General features: G+C 41.5%; 1 protein-coding gene across 4 annotated transcripts in view; it reads left to right on the top strand.

Annotated features, from left to right (window-relative positions):
* Window positions 1–14,396, top strand: part of WWC2 (WW and C2 domain containing 2) — a 113,392-nt gene that overhangs the window by 16,127 nt on the left and 82,869 nt on the right. Inside the window, exon 1 of one of the 4 annotated variants that reach the window (XM_053402539.1) lies at window positions 3,459–3,677. The exons of the other annotated variants lie outside the window; for them this stretch is intronic. The gene's annotated coding sequence lies outside the window, so the exon portion shown is untranslated. Of the gene's footprint in view, window positions 1–3,458; window positions 3,678–14,396 lie in introns of those variants that run through there. 4 annotated transcript variants of the gene reach the window in all.

Raw genomic sequence — 14,396 nt, 5'->3', positions numbered from 1 at the left:
TGACTGCTTTTTAAATAAACCAAGTCAACTATTATTTCTAAAGTAGTTCTTTGGATCATGGTCACTTAACTACAGCTAAATCAAAGGCCTTCTAAACTCAGACCAGCAGTTACCCAGCCTCCAGGGACTACATTCTTCTCCTTGTTTTCTCTGCCTTCTGGTGTGTATTTTTTGTTTTTCCTTATTTGTCCTTCAAAACTGAATGTGAGTATAATGTAAGATATGGAATTTAGGCATTTGAAAGTAAACAGGCTTCCACCTTCTAGCTGCATGAAGTCCAGCGTGATCTCTGCCCATGCAAACTATGCTAAGAGGCCCTCTTATTTGACCCAGAGCTTGCCTTATGACTTTTGTGACACAAGATGAAGCAATGCATCATCTGAAGTAAGGCATATCAGATAACTGTGCTTAAATGCTAAATAGTTTGAGCATGGAGAGATTGGAATAAAAATTGGTACATGTGTTCAGGGTAACATTTCAAGAGCAAATATCAGTTTTACATGTGCACAGATTTTAAAGCCAGGGAGTAAAACACAAAAGACAGTGCAGTTTGATAGCTCCCTTAAAAGATGAAAATAAGGAATAAAGGTAAATGTGGTTACTTTAGGTACCATTCTGTGTTTCAGGTTCAAAGCAGCACCTCAGCTCCTGCACCTATTTTCAAGGGGTCATGAAAATAGTGGTATCTGATTTGATGGTTGATAAACCATAATCAAACAAGTTTTTGGTGTAGCTTTCACTTTGAACTTCAAAGCCTGCTGAACCCCCACCCTTATTTTAAAAATAGGGTGGGGATGGGAAATGAAAATGTAAAATGTATTGTAATGCAGTGTTTGCCTTGGAGATCAGAGAAGTTGATGTCCATATTCAGGACACTATTTTAAATGTCAGCTTTATACCTAATAGAGCTCATCTTCCACAACTGTTTTCAAGAGAGCTCGGAGTGAATGAGACTTCTTGAGCACTGTGCTTTTTCTAAGCTAATAGGTGAACTCAGGTAGTTTCAGTTCTGCAGGCTTTTCTTGTGTTGAGGTTTTGACTCTCCGTAGATATTGCCCCATAGCTATGTAAAATGCATTGAAAAAGTAAATTATAGAATGGAATTTAATGGATATTGACTGGACAATCAGGGTGACGTGAGGGTCTCCTAAAATGGGTTGTCTGATGTGAGAGAAGCAAATAGATCTAAAGCTGTTCAGAATTTTGTTCTGGTGGCAGTTGGAAGAAGAATTGCTAGTTGCTGGTAGCAAGGGAAGGTCCTACCCCCTGCCATCTCTGCCATTTCAATGCTTAATCTGCACTGGCAGGCAGACTTTACCAAGATCACCCTCCTGCAGAGCATTTATGAGAAAAATGCCAGCATTTTGAACTTTTATTGGGCTCAATTAATTTGCCTGTCAAAATGCCAGCTCTGGGAAAGGACTGCTTTACAGTTTGTGGGGAGGGGTTATTTCCCCTTCTGTTTTGCTCCCCTGTCTGAGATAATCTGCTGCTTGATCCTTGATAACTGCTTCTGGGACCAATAAAACAAAAGGTGAGTGCCTGTGCTGAATGTGCTCCCCTAGTCAAATTAAAGCCCTGCCTCTTTGCAGGGTAAAACAGAGCATCCCTTAGGTATACCCAAAAAGTTTCTTTGAACTTTTCTTTCTGCAGGAAGGCAAGATGGCAAGAAAAGGAGGAAAGTCAATAAGATATGTAGTGCGGTGTCCATTGTGGTAAAGGGCACAACAAACATCCTAGAAGCACAGATAATTGATTAAAAGAAGAAGATGTATTGGAATGTAGGCCTGTAACACAGACTTCTCTCTTCTGGGCAGACCTCTTAAGACAGGTTGTATGAGTTGCTCTTAAAGCAATGATAACCTGGTTTGGACATCGTTTAGCGTTACGCATCACAAGTGTTCTCTTCTCTCCTTGCATTGCTGTGATGAGGATATTTGGAAGCAGATAACAAATTGTGGTTAGTTTAAAATGGAAGCAGATGCCTTCAGTTGTCTTGGTTTTGGCCCAACTGGAGTAGAAGAGAGGACATGCAAAAAGTTCATGCACCTGACTCTATGATTTAATGTAATGTCTAAATCTTCCCAGTGCTTCACATTGCTTTAGAACTATAAAACTCATTTCAACATCGCCAGCACACACAACAAATTGTATAGTATTTGGCATTGTTCTACTAACTTGTAGACTTCCTTTATTTAAAGGGTTAAGCAGTCTCAAATGTATCTTTTGGCATGTGATGAGTTCACTCACAGGCATAGGTTGTATTGCTTCCTGATTAGTGCTTTTTCTATCATTCCTCTGGGTCCGTTTTATTATATCTAGTACTGCTAATCTTGTAGTATGCAGGGAATCCTTTGTTATCAGTGGCTTGGGTGCACCGATGGGTCAAAGACTGAAGAACTTTCAGTCTAAATGATGTGTGCATCAGAAGGTGGTGAAGAAAGGTTTTTGGACGCATCACTACAATTAATCCCCTATAGTAGTGCATGTCATCTTGGTTCTTTAGTGGTGTGTACTGCTATTGTGTTCTTTAAAATCAAAGAGCAAAAATATTTTTTGTTGTTACCTTGGCAAATTGGAGGCATGTGTCTCACCTAGCAAGTAACTCAGGCTAGGAGAAAAAGAGATGGGGAGAAGTAGTTTCAGAGGCAAATGTGATGGTGAAGAGAGGGATCAGACTCACATCTACCCATGCTGTGACTAATATCCCCCAGCTTCACATAATGTACCTGAACTTTGCACAATTCAAATTGAGTTGCACTGCTTATAATGTCTTGTTCACTACCCTACTTTAACATTCTTAAGGATGAAAATATCCTTCCTTTTGACTGTCGCTTTCCCTTTTAAAAGAGCTTTTAAAAAGCTGTTAAAATGCACATTGATCTAAATTATGGTTCTTTGCTGTTTGATTATGGCGATCAAATTGAGACCTAGCTTTCACATTTAATTTTCTTTACTTTTTGTTGTATCAAAACTTCCAGCCTTTTCTGAGAAGTCTTTGATAATGACAAAAAGATTTTTACCGACTGGCAAACCTAAACAAAAAAACCTTTCAGAAAACAAATCTTGTCAGGATCAGGGGACTCAGCTAGACTGGTAAAGAAAAAGGGATTTATGTGTGTTGTATGTGCAATATAACATTGTGCTACCAGATGGAGATGTGGACTCCTGTTTTTCTCTACCTGTTTTCCCTGTTTAAATTTACAACGCTTTAAACTGAAACGCTTCTTTGATGTGTCTAGATTCAGCCAAGAAGTGCTCTGATGATAGAACACAAAATCCCAGAAATATGGACACAGAAGGTCCAAGCAGCTGAAGAGAAAAGAATTCAGTCTCATTCTCCATTTCTCCATCAGTAATAGAAGTTGGATCAATATCATCCTGTTGTGAATCTAACAGCTTAGTAAGACACATGGCTGGACACGTGGCTCTTCTCAGGCCTCAGAACGGGGGTGAGAGTGTATCCAGAGTATAAACATTGACAATGGCATGGAGGTGGCCTTTGATTTTATTGCAAAAGAGCATATTTGCGCCCTGCCCTGCAATGCAGATTCTATCCTGACAGGAGCAAAAATGGAATCCATGTGACCCACTTAACTGCTGAGCTGAGGAAGTGACATTTAATTCATTTTAGAGTTATTGCTCCAAGCAAATACTAATAACTGGGCCATACTTTGGTTAGTCACCAGTTGTTACAATGCTAGCTTTGTTTTATTTGTTGAAGTTTTTGATGGGTTTTTGAGGGTGTGAAGGAAGGAAATGGCCACAGAACATTTAGATGTTTCCTGTTACATAAATGTTACATGCTTCTTAATCTTTAAGCCTCATTATGAGTGAGGAATGAATTAATATTGAAGCTCAAATGCCCAGGCTGCTCTATAATTAATCATCAAAAACAAAAATCATATGGTGCTGCATAAAAATAAGGATATTCAGTTAATTTTTCTTCTTCAGGTAGTTTAAACGTTCTGTTTTTCAATGAATCATTCTGTCTTCTTTCCAGTTCAAGGTTTTGTGTGCTTTTACAAATGTAGCTGGACCCACAAACCACCTATGTACAAAAGGGAGGTATCAGTAGACTTTGTGTGAGCTGAAAGTTTGAGGGGGAACCACAAAAACCTCAGTAAGAACTCAGTGGCCATGGAATGCTGACTGCATGGGCTGGGGCAAACTAAGTGGCTGGAGAAGGAGGATGAAGGAAAAGACTCAGGGATAAAAGGGTAGAAAGAACCATCTCATCGCCCAGATATGCATTTTTCTGGTTCACACTGAGAAGCTATTTTTAAAATGCCCCCAGTCGCAGAAGTGAAAGCTGCCAATAGAAATCAGTGGAACAATCCAATATTTTAAAGCAGCTGGGAATGTGAACACACGTGTCAGTCACACCTCTGTAAACAAACTAACAAAAACAAAGGGAGGGATTGCTCCCTCAACAGCCCAATGTGGTGCAATGTTAGTAAGGGGGGAAAGGAAAATGTGTGTGTGTGTGTGGTGGGGGGAATAAAGTGTTTGGAACGCTGCAATGAAGCACTTGTTGCAGTGCCTTGTTCTTTCATATTTCTTGATCTCCCTAGAGTATAGGATGTCCAGTGTAGGGTAGGTGTAGGGTACATGTTGCAGAATTTCTCTGTAGGCCGGCCATCTTAGATCAGAAAGCTGGTGAATGCTGTCAGTTGCTAATACTTTTTGACATTTGGGGAAGCTACTGGGAAAATTTGGAGACATGATACATTTCAGACCATGAAGTGCCTTTAGCTAATGATATTCCGCCCCTCCCCCTCGTGAGTCACCTGTTGGGAAGGGTAAAAGTATGCAAGTAGTAATATCAGACTCATTTAAGGTTCTCTTGCTATGCATTTTACATATACTTAGCAACATAGGCACAGAAAGATCAAGTTATATCTGTACAGGTATGAGCCTCACAATGTCTTCCAAACCATTTTGGGAATGGGGTGTGGGAGAAATAGTCTTAGGATGTAGTTTTAGATCATTACAGATGACCTATTTGACTAAAATGTGGGGGCATTTGCATTTTTAAGCTCTTTAAAACATACAGATGAATAATCCGGTCCAGAGTTAATAGTTTGGTGGGTTTCTTTTTTTGAAAAATAAAACGGTTGCATCCTAATAAGGATTGTATTGAAAACATTTAGTCACAGTTGTGTACCTCTGCTATATGCAGACATGCATGGTATCTAGAAAGTGAAGTTGTTTAAAACTTTTAAAAACTGCTTTGATCAGTCAAGATCAGATATCCTGCTTGTAACTGATAACCATGAAGATGAATATCGCACTGTATCAGTGAAAGTGATGGTCGAGGCTCTTATATAATTATAAGAATTAGCAACAAATTTTATTCTTTAGAGAATTGTCCTGTTTTCCCTCACCTTAGGGTACTGGAGAAGTTGACGCTTATGCACTCTCTAATAGGATGCAGACTGCATCCAACAGAGCAGGGTCATGGTCAGTTGAGCCCAGTAGTTCAGTCAGGGTACATGCCACCAGAACTCAGCTAGGACCAGGGAAGGCAAAAGACAAATTCTCAGCACCCTGGAGAGCTCACATCAACCATTGCTGACTACGACTCAAGAGACAGTTGTTGCCTCAGCAGCATGCTGAAGCCTTATGAACACTGGCTGGCTTGAACCTCCTTTCCACCTTCCCTCTGAGGAGCTGTCTTAAGAGCCATTGCCTTATTCTGTAACTGCTGGTTCCTACAACATGGAGGCAGTTAGGAATGAATTAAAGGGGTGTCCTGAGCTGGAGAAAAAGGTAATGCCACACCCTCTGACCTGGGATGATCTGGGAACAATGGGTTCCTGAGTGATAAAAAATAGTCTTAAGAACAGAAGTGCACTTGAAGAAGCACTTTGCACAGTAAGACAGTGGTCCTAACCATGAGTAAATGTCTTATTTAAATCTGTGGGACTGACAGCTGCATAACTCTGCATGGGATTAGGGTCCAATTTCTTTATATTTCTTTTACTTTCACAGATTCCCTCCCCCCACTTTCTTTTACCATCACAAGTAGTGTGAAAGTGCATGTTAAATATCTTGGAATAGCTCCCAACATAATGGCCTCTTTATAATTCTGCTGCTTCAGAGTTTCCTCTGGAAAGCTCAAAGGTCACATCATTTGGTTTATAGTGCTGGAATGATCCCTGCACAGGGTATGGCTATCAGAAATTCCTAGCATTCCATTTGTCTAATATTTAGACCTTATATGCTCAAGCAGAGCAGAGTGCTTTATCAAAGAATCAGGCAGTAAAACTGTCATGGCAAGAGCTAAAAGAAAGAAAGAAAGAAATGATGCTTAGCAAAATATTTTCCCCACTTTGAAGCAAGTGCTGTAGTTTAACATTAATCTTCTTTTGCGGTTTTGTAGCCTTAAAATGTTAGTTTGACTTTTGTGTGTCTGTATCTAATTAACTTTCAGCTATGCCAACTGGCTGAAATGTGTAGCAGAAAGTTATTGTAAAATTCAGGAAGGTGTTTTCTCAAGGGAAGATGATTATAGACAGAAGTTGAAATCTTTGAGACTCCTATTTTCTTCTGAAAGCATCCTTGCTTTCAGTAGCCAATATTTAACTCAGCTTGGCACCTACATAAGAGTCAAGATCGAAAGATCATTAGTGGCCTCCCTCTTTAAAATATATATTATTGAAATACAGTAGCATTGCTTAGTATTTTGAATTAGCTTCAGAGGATAAAGGAATCAACCCTTTTTTCAATTATACCATGTTTATGGGAAGTTTCCAACAAATGGGACTAGTTGTGAAGACTGTTGGGTCATTTAAAACAATGCATTTTACCAGGTTTTCCTTAATTCTCAGAGATGCAAGTTGTATGATGTCACCATAATTTATTTGGTATCCAGTATACAGGTTATGCATACAGTAAACAGGTTATTTTAAGGGACGCGGGTGGCGCTGTGGGTTAAACCACAGAGCCTAGGACTTGCCGATCAGAAGGTCGGCGGTTCGAATCCCCGCAACGGGGAGCTCCCATTGCTCGGTCCCTGCTCCTGCCAACCTAGCAGTTCAAAAGCACATCAAAGTGCAAGTAGATAAATAGGTACCGCTCTGGCAGGAAGGTAAACGGTGTTTCCGTGCGCTGCTCTGGTTCGCCAGAAGCGGCTTAGTCATGCTGACTACATGACCTGGAAGCTGTACGCCGGCTCCCTCAGCCAATAAAGCAAGATGAGCGCCGCAACCCCAGAGTCAGTCCTAATGGTCAGGGGTCCCTTTACACAGGTTATTTACACACAGTGAGACATGAACCATTTCTAGGTGTTTGACTCCTATGCTGGGCTATTGCAGAAGAAGTGTATGTTGCACACACACCATATATTTAAAGCACCCCCCCCAAAAAAAGAACAATGGGAGCTGTAGTTTACACATCACAGGGCTACAGTTCTCAGTGCCCTTAACCCACTGCAGTTCCAGGGATTCTGTGGGGGGTTGCTTTTAAAAGTGTTTTAAATATGTGCTGCATTCATAGCCATAAGCACAATTCTTTCCTGCAAACTGGAATTTTTGGAATGTGGGCTTTTCATCTGGATGGGGATCTTAAAAATGTGGTAGTCCCAGCTGAAATGGGACAGTTGTAGGGTGAGTAAGTAAGTATACGTTGGATTGCAGCCTGTTTCAGATTCTTGGTGTAATTTGGGCATCTGTCATAATTATCATAGCTTCCAACCCTGTGTGTACATCTGAATCTGTTCCACTGAAATCGATGGGAAGTATTTCTGAGCTGTAACTGCATGAATATATTAAAAAAGTTGTGTTGTGATTGCAGACTTGTTTCTGATCCAGGATGAGAGTGCAACAAGGATAGTGGCATCCTTATAACATAATTCGTACTGTGCTAAAAGTAATTATTTTATTGATTGATTGATTGGTTGGTTGCCTTTTCATTTTCAGTAAGATTTGCTTTACTTCCATCTTGTGAATCTTGAATTCTTTCTTTAATATTTGTCAGGAAAGTATCCCCTCCTCATGCTTATGTTCAACAATCAAAGGGGGTGATGGCAAATGCTCCTTTATTGTGTGCTAGCGGAAGCCATACATGGAGTTATTTCCCTGCAGGGGTGGGGTGAAGCAATATGATGTGTAAACTATTGTTGTTTTTAAGGAATAACCTTCTTTTCCCATGTGAAAGGCTTTGTTTGAAATACCTTGCTGCATAATGAATTATTATATTTACTTAGTAGCCAATTCTATAAGGTTGGGGAAAGGCATTAATGATACCCCCATCTTGACATGCATAGTTAACCTTAAAATCAAATTATAGAGTTCCTTCCCCCCCCCTTTTCTTTTTTTACTGGCAAAGGATGATTTCTGAAATTAAGCAAGAATAGTAGCAAAGAATATTTTCATTAATGAGGTTGAAATACTTTGTCTTGACTGAGTGTCCTCCTTGTAAATTGGTCCATTGGGGCCAATTTGCTGCAAAATGTTTTGATCAATTGGGTCACATTTTTCTTACTAGGTCTTAAACATTATTCTGATGTTAATCAGAACTGTCCTCCATGGTTTATAAACTGTGAATAGGGATCTCATGGCCCACGTCTCTATGCCTTCTTACCTGACCCCTGCAATTCCAGCCAGACACCTATTAATTTGCTTGCCTTCTTGTTCTCTGTCCCCAACTGCATGTTACTTGACAATGTTAGCTGGGTATGTGGTTAAGGAAGAATTTCAGTAGGCGGTGAAAGCAGAACTGCAAAATAAGACACGTCTCATTTTTTTCCTGTCCCTCATATCAAGCCTCCCTTTATGAATTGATTTTGTGAAGGTTCCAACCAAGCTTGCACTGATGCAAAAGTTGAGAAAGGAGCACATATCCATGAACAAGCACATGGCAGTATTATTAAACATTTATTTATTACCAGTTATTAGTGATATGCTTACTGCCTAGAGAACAGATAGTGTACAAGAGATGTATTCTTTATGGAACTCGGGGGAAGTGTACATTTATTTTAATTCAGAAGAATTGATAAACTGTTTAATCGAAGAATTTCTAAGTGATTTAAAAAATATATCAATATATACTGTGTACTGTGCCCAGGGAATCCTGTTATCGCTGCTGCTGTGAAAAGTCATTCTGAATGTATATAAGCTCTGCTTGAATAGTCTGCATTCCATTGCCATTTAATTCTAACCTTTGCATCCCCTCCTTTACACCCACTTGTATATATACCTGACAGGTGAGAATCACACTGCTTCTGATGAGGTATGATCTCATCCAAAACTCCATATTAAAGTGCCTTGCCCTTAGTTTTTAAGGTGATCCCACCCACAACCTGAAAGTAGCTAGGCTCTCCTGTGCTCTTGGCAAGGAGCTATATTGCCGCCTCTGAAACTGGGACTAGAAACTCAAAAAGTTTGCCTTTTGTCACCTTTTGCAATCTGCCATTGATTTTCTCCACTGCTGTTGGGGTCAGGTCTGTTCTGCTGTGCCTTCCCTGTCCTCCATCTGTCTGCTTCTTTTCCCACCTTCCCTTTTCTTTCCTTCCCTTTTCCTCCTCCTGCCACTATCACCTGCTTTTTCCACCTTTCTCCCCTCCAAGCCCTGCTGGGTGCTCTGCTCACACTTCTGATAGTGCCATTGGCCGTCTGGGGAGGGGCTCCCACAGGGCTGCTGCAACAACCCATGCCTGCAACCGGATTCCTCCTCTGGGGTGTCCAGAGGACCCTGTGTGTCTCCCATGGTTCCCAGAGTAACTGAGGAGCAGCCCAAGGAGTGCGCAGGTGGGCAGGCGGCTCCTAGCCACTCTGAGCCAGAGTGGAGAGGCATGATTTTTGCACCTGCTTGTGCCCTTGGTGGGGGCAACCTAACCAACCCCTAGGAACGCCCATGTCCCCAATGTTCCCAGGTATGCCAACTCTACCCCCACATTCCCGTGTTTAGCAGGGTCTGAAAGGGGATTTGAAGCATATTTGGATGAATGCTTCATGAGCAAGACACATACACACACATGCACGCGCACATCCCCACACCCACCACATGTGGAGGCTTCTAAGCACACCCAGCCAAATACCTTTGTGTTCAGACTCAGTGCCTGAAGAGGATTACCTAGTTAGCACAGGTGGTATGCTAGGCAAGAACACAGTATTGCGAAATATGAAATTCTTATCCCCTTTATGAATAATTCTTTCTGCTGCCTGGCACTGTAATTCTGTTCAATCTCCCATCATCGCTGATCCTTTGTCATGCTGGCTGGGAGCTCAGAGGAGTTATAGCAATGCCTTGGTGGGCCACAGGTTGGCCACACCTGAATTCTGCATTTTGTTAAACATTGACCAGATAGGATACCTCTGAATCTGCGAGACAGTGAATTCGGGTGATGCCTAATCCTTGCTTGTCCCCATATATTTGTCCTCAGTACAAGGAGTTTTGATTTCTTCTGTCATGGCTAATTACCATTAATGCAGTGGTACCTTGGGTTAAGAACTTAATTCGTTCTGGAGGTCCGTTCTTAACCTAAAACTGTTCTTAACCTGAGCTACCACTTTAGCTAATGGGGCCTCCTGCTGCTGCCATGCCGCCGCCATGCGATTTCTGTTCTCATCCTGAAGCAAAGTTCTTAACCCGAGGTACTATTTCTGGGTTAGCAGAGTCTGTAACATAAAGCGTCTGTAACCTGAAGCGTCTGTAACCTGAGGTACCACTGTATGCAAATTTCATGGAGCACAGGTCTTCTTCTTTTTGGAAGTTATTTAATTTAGTAGCTATCGTTGCACCTTGTGGCAGTGAATCCCGTAAGATAATTATATATTATGTGATGACTTTTGTCAGTCCTGAACCGAATCAGTTTCATTGGGTGATCTGCTAGGCTAGTGATATATAAAAAGAGTGGAAAGCAAGAACTGCCAGCCCCTGCACCTTGCATCCTGACACAGGTACTGGAAAGTTGTAACCCCATAATTTCCACTTAAAATGTCCTGAAACTCTTGTTTCACTGGATGTTTTTAGGAGAAAAAATTTCCCTAATGACTTCTTTCCTTTTTTGAGCACTTGAACCCAGCTGTTCTGTAGCACCCATTCTATTGTAGAGTGGTACCTTGGTTGTCTAATGTAATCCATTCCGGAAGACCGTTCGACTTCTGAAACATTCGACAACTGAGGTACAATGGGCAGGTGGCAAATTCCATACAGAAAAATGGAGAAGCACGCCTTGGAAGCTGTTTGACTTCCGAGGCGCGTTCGAAAATGGAAACATTCATGTCCAGGTTTTCGGCGTTTGGCTTCTGAATCATTCAGCTTCCGAGGTGCTAAAAAACCGAGGTTCCACTGTATCTTGCTCTGATGATAATGTCTTAAGAAAATAACTTTGTTTCATAAAAGAGATAGCTATACCAGAGCTGATCTAAAATAATGTTTTCTTTAGAAGCATATACCGAGATGAGTGCTGCAACCCCAGAGTCGTCCAACGGTCAGGGGTCCCTTTACCTTTACTTTTACCGGACCCTTGCTTGACTCACCAGCCTATGTTTTCCTGTTTGTTTTTATTTTTACATTATAGCCTGTTGAAACCCACGTGGGTTTTGTGATCTGAGGGCAACTGGGCATTAGATGATTGTTAATTTCACATTCTTCCTCATTTGTTCTTCCCAATTAATGGGGCCAGACCTCAACCAAATAGACTTTTATCCTGCTTGGGCTATTAGCCATGCTGTTCTCTGACCTGTTTGGACTATCAGGCATGCTGTTCTTTGACCTCCTAACTGCAGTAATAATTGGGAACAAAGGAAGGATTTAACATTTTAGAGCTCCCTTGTGCAAAACAAGGTGAGGAAATGGCTGAAGCTGATCATACGTTCCTTCTCGGAGTGTTCATCCTAATTAAAGTTGCTTCACACTGTTACAGGGAACCCTAGGAGGTAAAACAAAACTGCATTACCACCACTTGCTTTCATTCGGAAGACTTTTGAATGTCAGAGAAGCTGCTCCGCAATCTTATTACACAATCTTTATCTAACCGCCTCCATAAAGGAGAATATGCTGAAATGAATCAAATGCCAGTCAGGTGGTCTTGAGCTCATATTTTTTGTCACTGGCTTTTTTCCTGAGATAATGAGTTCATTATTTATTTGCTGAATTTATTTGATTCCCATAACCCCTCCATGTTGCCACCTTATTCGTTTATTTCTTAATCCCATCAGTTAACACAACACAGAATAACATGGGCAAAAAGGCAGGGCCTTGCAATTTGTGTTTTAGCAGTGGGGAGTCAGAAGAACAGAACATAGGCCCAGGAAGCTAGCATAGGTACAATATAGATGACCAGCAGTGGCAGACCTTGGTCTTTCACATTTAAGCAGCGCCCTTTGTGAAGCCGGAATTCAGAGGGCCCCCCCCACCTCTCGCCTTCCATTCTGTGCATATGCGACATCATAGTTACGACGCCCTGCAGTGCCCGCCACCTAGGCTCGGCACCCAGTGCAGGAGAACTAGTCATCTGCCCTAAATCCTCTGTGACCAGCATACCAAATGGTAAGGTTTTCTGCCACAAATTCTGTTGTGTGGTAAAGGTTGGGGGTCTTAAGTGGTAAGACTCCACATTAGTCACTTTATAAGTTGATGGTCTGTACAGTGGTACCTCGGGTTACATACGCTTCAGGTTACAGACTTCGCTAACCCAGAAATATTGCTTCAGGTTAAGAACTTTGCTTCAGCATGAGAACAGAAATTGTGCTCCGGCAGCGCAGCAGCAGCAGGAGGCCCCATTATCTAAAGTGGTGCTTCAGGTTAAGAACAGTTTCAGGTTAAGTATGGACCTCCGGAACGAATTAAGTACTTAACCTGAGGTACCACTGTATAGTGATTCTGTGGCGGGTAGAAAAGGGTATTTATCTGAGCTGGAGAACCTCACAGCTAGAGTTGTCTTTTAATGAAAACATTGTCTCCCCTGATTTCCCTTTATGTTTTGTAGATTTTAAGTTTTTAAGATTTCTATTCCAAGTGTTCATGTATTTTTAAAAGGTCTAAATATTTGTAGTTATCAGAAGAACTTAATGTTGGTGTGTTTGACAAGGAGCAGGATTTAAGTAGCAGGGCAAGAGTTGGGCTCAAGCTATTTCACAGATTGGCACTTGCCCAAGCCATCTAGTTCATAGGTGACGAAGGATTTCCAGATTCATGTTGAGCATGCTTTTCATTGCTCCTGTAAGTCTAAGTGGAGTTGGCCTATTAATGTTTATCCTTCTCTGTTGCTATGGTGTGAAATAAATGGGACATGGGAAAGTGCTGTGAGCCTCTGAGAAATATGAGGCACTGTTTTGGTTTTTGGAAGGATAGGCATGAAGGCTAGTGATATGTAAGGAATAAGAAACTCGAGTTTGCCATTAAGAAAGGCAAGAGAAGCCTTCAGATAGGTTCCTGAGACAGCTCCCAGAGTTGGAGGGGCCAATGATTCCCTGTGCTGCTGCTTACAGTGTCCCAGATTCATTAATGGTTAGATTTGTTTCCCCTTGACTAATCCTAAAGACTTGGTGCAAAGTAGCCCCTGTATATTTTATTATCCTTCTCCATGCCCCTTCAACCAAATGGTGAGTGGGAGTCTCTCTTGGACATAAGCACCAGTTTTCCCCCTCTTGGGTGTACCAGCTACAGTGGTACCTCTGGTTAAGAACTTAATTCATTCTGGAGGTCCGTTCTTAACCTGAAACTGTTCTTAACCTGAGGTACCACTTTAGCTAATGCTGCTGCGCCGCTGCTGGGCGATTTCTGTTCTCATCCTGAAGCAAAGTTCTTAACCCAAGGTACTATTTCTGGGTTAGCGGAGTCTGTAACCTGAAACGTCTGTATCCTGAAGCACCTGTAACCCGAGGTACCACTGTACTTGCCTTCCTCCTTCAGAGCACATGTCTTTGTCAGGCTAATTATTGTAATTGTTATTTGAGTGTTCAACCGACAGTATAGGAAGTCCTACTATTAGATTTTAAAGGTTCACAGCTCGTGGTACACTCATGTGTGGCAGATGAACACACAATAAAAGTAAACCACATTTTTAATTTTTCCTTAATCTGTGTTTTGGGCTTTTTCACAGCCTGGAGTTGTAGGAGATAAGTGATTCTGGCAAGGGGCCTTAAGAGCTTAATTTGCGTATGGGAGAGTGATGAGGAATAAAAGAGAAAGACAAGATTTATTAGAAAATAAGTTTATTATGTTACTTGTAATTCCCAGACCATGCAGATTTCCACTAGAGAGGCTATTTTAAGCAGGGGCTTTTAGGGCAATATGCGAATAATTGGGTTGCTGTTTCCCTTTGGACCTTCATGTTTTCTGAGAAGAAATCTCAAGCTGGAGAGACAGGCATACTTTCTCGTTCCCCTTCTACACAGGAAAAGTATCAAACAAGCTGAACTGTAGTGCATGCTTTTGAACATGGG

The sequence above is a fragment of the Podarcis raffonei genome, chromosome 9 (genome assembly GCF_027172205.1).
Source record: "Podarcis raffonei isolate rPodRaf1 chromosome 9, rPodRaf1.pri, whole genome shotgun sequence".
NCBI lineage: Eukaryota > Metazoa > Chordata > Lepidosauria > Squamata > Lacertidae > Podarcis > Podarcis raffonei.
This window is presented reverse-complemented; position numbering and strand designations above follow the sequence as displayed.